Source organism: Lontra canadensis, unplaced genomic scaffold (assembly GCF_010015895.1).
Source record: "Lontra canadensis isolate GAN:19392208 unplaced genomic scaffold, GSC_riverotter_1.0 scaffold52, whole genome shotgun sequence".
NCBI classification, from domain to species: domain Eukaryota; kingdom Metazoa; phylum Chordata; class Mammalia; order Carnivora; family Mustelidae; genus Lontra; species Lontra canadensis.
In genome coordinates this window covers 2,791,793-2,801,855 of record NW_022631046.1, presented here as the reverse complement: position 1 = coordinate 2,801,855, position 10,063 = coordinate 2,791,793, and the positions used below count along the sequence as shown (strand labels likewise).

Sequence of the window (10,063 nt, the reverse complement as noted above, 5' to 3'; positions counted from 1 at the left end):
CTTTAAAAAAAGGTAGTAAGGGATTAGAAAAGGAGGAGGAAATGGGAGGAATGAAGCAAGCAACAGGTCAGAAAGAAGCAAGAGGAATAGATAAATATAGAAGAATGAATGAAGAGGGGAATAAAAAATAGAAAGAAAAACAGTAAAAGAGAGAAGTGGAAAAATAGAAATGGAAACATTAGGAAAAAAAATAGAGGACAAGAGCACTGAGATGTACAGTATTTGCCACAAACTTAAAATATATAAATCTACATAGATGTATAGAAAGTGAAAAGCAAGCATAAATTATTAAGGACGAAAGGAAGTGAGGGAGGGAGAAAGAAAAGGAGAGAGTCCAGGAGAGGAGAGGGGAGGGGTGGGTAGAGAAGGAGGAGGAGTTTCCAAAAGGGAATATATATTTTACATGAGAATTGACTTTATTGAGATGGTCACCAAACCATCACATAAGAGTCAAACATTATCTCAAAGAACAAAATTGACTATGTGAAGGAATTAGGATGGTTTCAAAGAGAAAATAATATTTAACGAAAATATTCCAAATTTAGGAAATCCATATAAAGGAGATCTAGATAGTTGTAGTAAAAATCTCTAGGTAAAAGGGACAGCATGTGTAGAGGTTTTAGAAGGAAAATCCAACCATGTGGTCAGTTTTTTATATCCTTAAGGTTGCAGTCTTGTCAGGGTAGATGTCAAATGACAAAGCTCTGCAGTCAGATCTTATTAGAGGTGGTCATCAAGAGGTTGTCACCTCTGACCCATGAGTGGACTTGAGCAGCCCTTCTGTGCTTGGAATAAACATTCTGCACACCATCTCCGCAGTGGGAGCTGTTTTCAAGATGCAGCCTTGAGAGACTACTCAACTCAGTTAAAGCCTCTAGATTAACTTTTAAGCTTAGGGCAGGTGTGAAGATCTACTCATCTTAGAGCCATCCAAGACAAACCGCCCAGATAAGTTCCCTTGCTTATTAAACTTGCCACCTACCCATCTGTAGTGGCCTGCTTCTTCTGTCTCTCCACCTCCTCTGCTTATGGAGGCCAGTTTCAGACTTCATCCCAGATGTTCTTAAGATTTCAAACCAACACTTGCAGATCATTTTAAAGATTTATGCATTATTCTTCAGGTGATGATGAGTACATAAATTGTTATAAGCAGGGAAATAATATAACTATGCATAGTTTACATAGAATTGGCAGCTATATAATAGGTTTTGATGTAGTAAATCACTTGAAACAGGGAAATGCAGTAAAAGGTTCTTGCCATTATAGAGGTAAGAGATGGTGAAAGCTAGAAATAATACCATGAAAGCTAGAAATAACAAAAGATTTTAAAGAAGGTAGAATCAATAGATAATGATCTTGATATTAGAAGTAAAGCAAGAATGCATAAATAGTGTGACTACTAAGTGTCTGGCTTGGCAAACTAGGTATGTGGTGATGCTTTTTACTGACCGGTGTGACATGAGGAGTGATCTTTCTGAAATGCAAACATGATTATTTCTCACCCCAATTTAAGAGCCCTCAGAGACTCTCTATTCAAAGATAAAGTCCAAACTCCTTTATATATCATAAATGACTCATGATTTCTCCTGATACATCTTTTTTTTTTATGCCCTTCATACCTCACTCTACACTTCAGCTATACTGAATTACTCTCACTTGTCCAAATGTAATATGCATATTTCCCCTGGGGCTTTGTTCCCAGTGCCTGGAAATATTCTTTATCCTTTTAACCAGGCTTTACTTAGCCTTTTCTTAACTGTTACTTCCTATAAACTAACAAGTCCTAATATCCCAAGAATAGTTTAGGTATCACTCATATATAATTGCATATGGTCCTGAATTTATCTTTGATATAGTGTTAGTAAAATTGGCTGTTTCTAAGTGAAGATATACATCTGAAATTCTTAAAGTATGTGCTTTGTTCACTACTGTAATTTTTAATTATATTAAAATTATATATGCTCAATACACATTTGTGCAATGCAGTTTGATATTGGTTCAATTGTCAGCTATTAGAGATATTAACTTTTAACATTTTTCATTTGCTTTATGTATCTTCAGCCACTGTGGTCATTATAAAAACAGCAATTGAGAGTGATAAGTAGCTTTCCTCCTTCCCTTTCTTCCTTCCTTCCTTTTTCTTTTTCATGGTCTTTGAAGAATCTGCTAGATAACTAAAATTCCCCCTGCCCCTGGAATAGTGAAGCTACTTCTTTTGGACTCCCTTGTGTTTTTTCCCCAGTGATAGCTACAGTGTTGTCACTTCTGAAGAGGGAGAGAAGCTGGAGCATTTGCTCCAGTGTTTCCTTATGCCTCTCCTATTTCTTCTCCCCTCTACCTCCTGTATAAAGTGATCAGCTATAGGATGGATGGAAGAAAAATGGAAAATTTGATTTACTTTTTTCTTTTGGCTCTCAGATCATCACGTCAGATCATTTTTGCTTCCCTCACAATGTATACACCTAAGTTTTGTGGTGGAAGCAACAGTTTGTTTACACAAGAAATAACCAGACATAAGAGCATTACAGAATGTCATGAGGAAAGTTATGGAAGGACAATATTGTGATTTTTTTAGCAGCATTTTAAAAGTACATGAGCTCATGCATTATGATGGTCTTAATTGTCCTTTCTGATAATGTATAAATTGTTGTATATAGAAAATCCAAGTAAAAAAAATGGAGCTGAAAATTTTGATAACCCTTCTGTGTTTTGTATATGGCCGACACACCAGTAAAGTGTACTAAGTCTCATATTAGAATATTGCTAAAATTCTAAAAGAACTACCTAATTGAGCAGAAAAATATATCACAAAGTATCATTCAACTGAAACAATTTAAAAATGGCTTGTTTTTGTTTAGAGAGAATAATTTATGAAGTGTAGTTTAATTTGGAACATCTTATTTTCTTTAGGAGGGTATTTGAAGAGTCATGATTTACTTCTGTGGTCACATATTAGGATTCTGTATCCCCCTTTCTATTTGTATATACCTTCTGAATTTTAACTTATGTTGAAAATGATACATTTCTTTGTGGAACCACATTAAAAGAAATGACTATTGATAAAAAATATAATTCTTCATATTAAGGTACATGTTAAAACAAAACCTTCTACATGTAACACAGTGAAGTAAAATGGCTTTAGGACCTAAAGGAGACATGTTCTATACATAAATGATCTTTAAAACAGCAAAAGGGATATGATTTTATTTGTTAGCTGAAAACTTTAAATGTTTCTCTCAGATAGAAATGTATATAGCACGATAGTATGGATTCTAGACTGTAGTTTGAAAGAAGGCAATAGTGAAAATGAATTTCATGCTAGTAGACACTTTAAAAACTAGATTTAGCAGCAGTCACATTAGCTTAGATAATGGGAGAATTTTTCTTCATTGAAAATGCTCTGTGTCGCTTAAGAAGAACTTACTGAGGCAGCCTGCCATCTAGCTTTTTCACAGAAAAACAGGCTTACAGACTGCAGATGAGAGAGTCTGGAGCAGAGACAATTTTAACTTAGCCATTCCTAATTTATCTCAAGCATTTTCAATTCATCTTCACTGCTCTATGCACACAGGAACACCAGATTGCCATCCCTGGGGAACAGAATGCAACCAGGGATCTGGAGAGCTGTCACATTCCAAGAAATATTTAAATTGTGCTGATTTTCTTCTGGAGAACTGAGCCCAGGGAATGAAACTCTCCATCAAGTCATAGCTTTGCGGGCAATAGATCAGAGGATATTGCCAGTTTTCTAATGGATTATTGTTATCGGGCAGGTTTTCTCTGAAGGTACGTATTTTCTCAATTCATTACCCTCTCCTATTTATCAGGTAATGATCTAATGAGCTGGAGATCCAAACCGGTAAAAAAGAGAAAGATATTAAGTAGTCAGTATTGACTAAAGAATGACACTTTATTGCTGCATGTTTATAGGTGAATAATCCGACTCCTTTAGTAAAGATTAGTAGGTTGTAGTTTGAATTGCATTGTCAGCAAAAACAGGCAAAACCAAAACAAAACCGTGCTGCAGGCTGCATTATCATAAGTTCATATTAATTCTCTTGAGGATTTTTTGTAGCTGCAGCGTATAATGAAGGGAAATACATACTTTGGAAACTCAGTTAACCTTATACATCTTAAAAATATTTTTACATAATCATGATGTTTCCTCCGTATATTCTCTGATAGAAACTTTGTCTCAAATGCTGCTGTTAATTTTGGTGCCATTGATATTTATGGTATATAAATATATGAATGATAAAAGTATTCGATTTAAAGAAACTCCAGTGGGAATCTTTATGAGAATATTATATTGGTGTACTTTTCTGGCTTTATAGGTCTTTAGTTTTAAGTTTGAAAGAATCTTTCTAAAATTAATTGCTACATTTTTAGTAAAATATGCTTATCATAAAAATTTGTTATTCAACTTTGTTCTGTCAAGTGAAAAGTCCCAATACATCTATGAAGTACACAAAACTGTTTAGCAAAGTAAAACATGGAAAGCTGGCAAACTTCTGAATATTAACTGAATTAATAAAAATGGAAAAAGACTCATCCTACCCTGAAATTTAGCTTATTATACCTATGATATATTAGACCAGGCAGAGGGGTGACTACTGTGCCTGTTTCCTAAAAGTTAAAGGTATGTGTGTAGGAGGGTGTTTTGTGTCAGCAAGTGAATCGGGGTGTAGGATAGAAAGCAAGCACACAGTAATCACAGTGAGCTTACGAAAACTGAAGAAATATTTTAAAATATGGTATTAGGGCTCTTGATGTTTTTTAAGTGTTTTATTGTGTGAATAGGCTCAGTGAACCCTATCATGGTATTGATATTCTTCCATGTTAAAAATGACTATTAGAATAGGTAGAATAGCAGGTGTATCTCACCTGGAGCGTGGTATACCTGCTGCTGTCTTTGGACTGGAACACAGAGTCTGTGGACCCATCAGTGGGTTAATCACAGGCTCGGGAGAGGAAATGGTGGCTCCACTTCACGAAAGCACTTGTTAAATGTGTTCTCATTTCTTTTGAGCATTTGAGAGACTCTTAGAAGAATGAAGGAGAGGGAGAAGGATTGAGTCACTCAAATAGTTACTCGGAGTTTATTTTTTCTTATCCTCAGAGGGATTGTAAAAGGGGAAAAAAGGAAAAGATGAAGGGGAATGGAGTCCTCAAAGAGTACTGTTAAGTGCTTCATCTTCTTCTTCTTCTTTTTTTTTTTTTTTCATGAATCTTACAAGGATAGAGGAACAGAGGCTTAAATTAAGGTTTCCCTATGGATTCCTCCATTTGGCAAGCTTTCTCTCCTTTATGGATTATTTTCCCTCCGCTCACTTAAAAAAAAAAAAAAAAAAAAAAAGGTGAACTTGCTCCCAGTCTGGTTTCTTCCCCAGTAACTTGCAGCTCTAATTTAAATCTACAGAAGTATGCTCTCTGAAATTGCATACACGCCTGAGTGTCTCACAGTTTTATAATTCACTGACTTATGAATGTCAAAGCTAAAGTGATTTAACACTGTTTATTTATTTATTCAAGCATAGGGAAGATATGACAACAGCTTAGTGATATATCCTTTAATTTATATTTTGGGTGTTAGATGAATAGAACAAATATGAAAATCAGGAGGGGCACTTTCAGTTGTCAAACTGCAACAAAAATTTTTATTGCTCTGACTTATTAACCTTTTCTACCATATCATGCTAGTGTCTCTTGCCTCCCTATAGGGTTCATTCACTTACCCAGCTATCTAAATCTGCTCAGCTTCCAGGTCTAGTGCTAAAACTTGTTTTACTTCATCTAATGGTGAGTTCATTGCAAAATATATTACTATAATTTCATTTTATTAATTGATATTAAATATTTAATATTTATCGAGTGCCCATGAATTGTTTGGTGTTTCAAAGCAAGATATAGGAAGAAAGTACATAATGGTATTTTCTCTTAAATCAGGCAGTTTATTAATATTTCAAGACTTCTAATTGGTGCCCACAGAGGAAGGTAATTAAGGCTGGCTTTTTAGTGGCTGCTTATGCACATGTAAGACATGAAATATCCTGTATTCAATGGTCAATGATTTGCATTCAACTTTACTGTGGATCCCAGGCTTATCATCCAGCTGTATTCAAATACCTTCTCTACTCCACTCCATAGACCAGTGTGTCATCATAGGCAGAACATTGGATTGAGGATAAGAAAAACTAGATTTAAATGTGTTACGCAAGTTGGTGTAAGTTAATTGGTCTCCCACGTACTTCTCTCCTATTAGGTATATAATAAAGACAGTGGTATCTACTTTTTAGATTCTTGTGAGTAGCAGATATCACACATTAACAAACCCATAGTGTGTGCCCAACATATGTTTGATAAATAGCATTTATTTCTAAATGCATTGTATCATAGTCTCACATACAAAATGTACCAAATGAAACTACCGTGACTCATCTTTCTTCAGTGATGCATATGTGTGTATCAATGTGTATGTGTACATGTGCATTAGCATAGATCCATTGTTTAACAGTCTTAGTGATAAAAATAATGTATTGATCATGTCATTATTGCTCAGCACTAAAGTACTCTATAGAAGTACTCTATACACAGATAAAATTAGAAATTAAGATTAGCTTGAGAAATAGGTTGGCATGTTCTCTATGGCTATCAAACATCTAAATTTTCAACCATACCTTACCAGAGAAAGCAGATAGAACTGTATCTCATATTCCCATTTTTCCCTGCTCCCAAAAGATATGGAAATAGAAGACAAGCCAGTAAATCCTCTTGCTCATTATCTTGTGCCCTTTGCCCCTTTTGTTTGCATTTTATTTTGCTACAGTGGCTTGTTTAGTGAGATGGCCTCAAATTCTAACTGCACAGAGTAGTTTACGTATACAAACCACCCCTTCAAGGAACAAAGCAACTATATGAATACTTTTATTAAAACAAAAGACAGCTTTTGCTTTGAAAAAATGCTAAACATTTTTTAATGAGAGTGAAACTATTAAATGTGAATGTTCAATCCAGCCAGATGTTGACCTTACTGTGAGTTTGAATCTTTATAAAAAGAGTATGCAAATCCAAGCTAGAAACTGCTTTCTTTAGGTCTCAAGACTGCTGAAAAATTCTGAGTCTGAATTTCTCTGATACATTTCATATTGAGTTAAGCCTATACAGAAAGCCTACTTTAATATTCTGAGTTATATGGAGAGGTAAATTAAGCATCATATATGTCTTTCATATATCTTTTATTGGAACTTGGAAACAGATGTACAAATGTCCTCTTTATAAAAGGGAACCACCAAATAATTATTTTGAAAGTGTGTTACAGGAAATTATCTTGCACATTATGACTAGATCAAAATGTGGATACAAAAGCAAGTACCTGCTGAAAAGCTGTTCTCTTCTCTTCTTTCTCCCCCCCACCTTTTTTCAGTCAGTTATCTGTTGTCTTAAAATCAGTGAATCGACCTACTCACCAATTAAGTGAAGGTTTAGGTATCTGACCTCATTCTCTATAAGACCCTTGAATTTCTTGTTCTATTGCTGTTTGATTGCAAACTTTGTGTATTTTGACTGAGTATCTAAGGAGGTTAGAACCTGTGTCCAAATTCCAACTCAGTTTCTAAACGGTAAATATGTGTGGGAGGAGAGTAATGACATTCATATGCTTGTGTGGAATGAGTGACAAAATATCATAAGATCATACTATAGGGGCTTGTTGATGTAATACTAAAAAATGGTACTGAGTGTTGGTATAACTATCACCACATCACCATCTTCAACCTATCCCTGATATTGGTCTTCCCGTTATTCAGTATGATTATCTGTCCCCCTTTGGGGGACCCAGATATGTGTTCATTTATGTTTTTCCTCTGCCTATGGCTTCCTCTAAGTAAATATTTTCATTAAGTCAACCCTGCCCCTTTGACCTCACTTTAAACAGCTTAGCTACCAATTCTTTGAGGTGTTTTCCCTCAGCTTTTCTTAATGGGAAGACAGGTATCTCTGAGCTTAGTGATTCTCTCCTTATGTCTAGGAGTTCTAACTCCTAGTGTCTTGCAATGTGAGTGTATTTGAAGACATTTTTTTAAAGAAGTAATTAAATTAAAATGAGGTCATAAGGTAAATTCTAACCCAGTATGACTGATATCCTTGAAGAAGAGGAAACAGACACAGGCACATGAAGAGAAGCCCATGTAAAGACATCAGGAAAATGCAACTATCTATAAGCCAGGAAATAGACCTCAAAAGAAACCAACTCTTCTGACACTTTGATCTCAGCTTCTAGCCTCCAGAATTGTGAGGAAAAAAAAAAATTCTGTTGTTTATACCACACAGTCTGTGGTACTTTGTTCCAACAGCCCTATAAAACGAATAAACACTTTAGATTTTGGGGTCCCATAAGCTCTCTGTCACATTTTCCTCCTCCTTCTTCCCTCTTTGTCCTTATTCAGCCCTTTAAAAATGTGAAACAAAAACAACAAACAAAAAACCAAGTGCTTTTAGGGGCCATATTTGGCCATGAGCATAGTTTTCCAACCCTTGTTCTAGAATAGAAAGATCCTCCAAAGTTTGGGCAAAATATAACCCTAAACTTCCATGTTCAAGATTGTCTACTTTGCAGGTAACCACTGATTTTTAGCCTAAAAAATATAGCTTTATCTTTTTTTTTCTACCAAAATCTTTCAAATTCCTCAATTTGAAGTGGATATCTTGTAGAGCTTATTATTTTCACTCTTAATGGACCTTTATAGCCCTAAAGTTAGAATGGCATCTGAAAAATATTAATACTAGAATTCTGCATTTGTTGAATAGATTCTGTGGGCCAAAGATTATTCTAAACACAACATATATTTTCTCATGTTAATCCTACCAATAGCCTTGCAAGGAAACTGCTATTATAATCATTTCTCTAATGTGGAAATCTAGACAGAGAGAGATGAAGCAATTACCTGTGGTTATTTAGCATAAGTAGCTTAGTGGTTAACCAAGGTTTGGATAGAGAATCCTAGCGCAGAGTCTTGCATTTAACCACTATACTATAAGGCTCTCAGATCATGACAGAGTTTTACATTTACTGTAAGATCAGCTATGAAAATGTTGAAAATTACTATCAAACAGCAATTCAGGTGAAAGGGAAATGATGCAGTGCTTATTTAAATCCCGTATTTTTATGTAAATGTAGTAGGCATGATGGTTTTCTAGTTAATTATGCAATTTCTGTTTGTCTTTTCTTATGGAGTTCATGAATTATCTTTTTAAGACTTTTTTTTTTTGTCTTCAGAATATCATATGGTGAATGAGTATGGTTAAAGAGGTTAGGTTTATTAAAGAAAACCTAAAGAACAAAATGGTATAATTTTGAAGCTCAGAGGAATTTCACATTTAATTTTGCATGTAAGTAATTTAATGCTTAATTTAATAATTCATATTATATGAGGAAACAATGAATAACAAAACTGACTACTAGGTATAAATACTGTATTATTTCTAGTTATTTCAATGGAATCAACAGGTACTCAGTTTGAATGTGTTCAAAGAACGAGACCTGTTCAAAGGAAAACTTCACCAGGTGGCAACTCTGTCTGCTTTAATTCTATGTTTTGTGTTGTGTGAATTCCTGGATTGTCCTTTTTAATTTCATCAATACATCTGATCTGCCTTCAGTATTCTGTAAAACTGAATCATATTTCCTAGCCATATCTGAATTTGGTAGAACATCTTTGAAAAGAAAAATAGACCTACTTCATGAATTATTATTCTGTCACTTTATTAGCACAAAAATATTCTTGGGATATTGTCTATGTCCGCATCTAATATGAGAAATATAACCATCATAAAGGAGAAGGTTGTCCATCATCTGCCAAAATCTATCAAAGTAAATAAGCAGTTCTAATAGTTTCAGCTTTGAATTATAATGTCTAGTAATTAAAATATGTGCATGTATGTGTGTAGAACCTTAACAAAGCACTATTATTGTTTAGAAAATTATTGCAATGGATCTTGTTAATTTTAGGTTCTATTAGGTCCCTGGACATTTTAAAGCAAAACAAAAGTAAATTTTCTTTGGTTA

At 34.5% G+C, this 10,063-nt stretch overlaps 1 protein-coding gene across 1 annotated transcript in view; it reads left to right on the top strand.

Moving 5' to 3' along the window:
* Nucleotides 1-3,472: 3,472 nt before the first annotated feature.
* The window catches only part of MGAT4C (MGAT4 family member C), a 717,583-nt gene continuing 710,992 nt past the window's right edge, over nucleotides 3,473-10,063 (top strand). The window contains exon 1 of the mRNA XM_032874170.1: nucleotides 3,473-3,786. The gene's annotated coding sequence lies outside the window, so the exon portion shown is untranslated. The remainder of the gene's footprint in view (nucleotides 3,787-10,063) is intronic.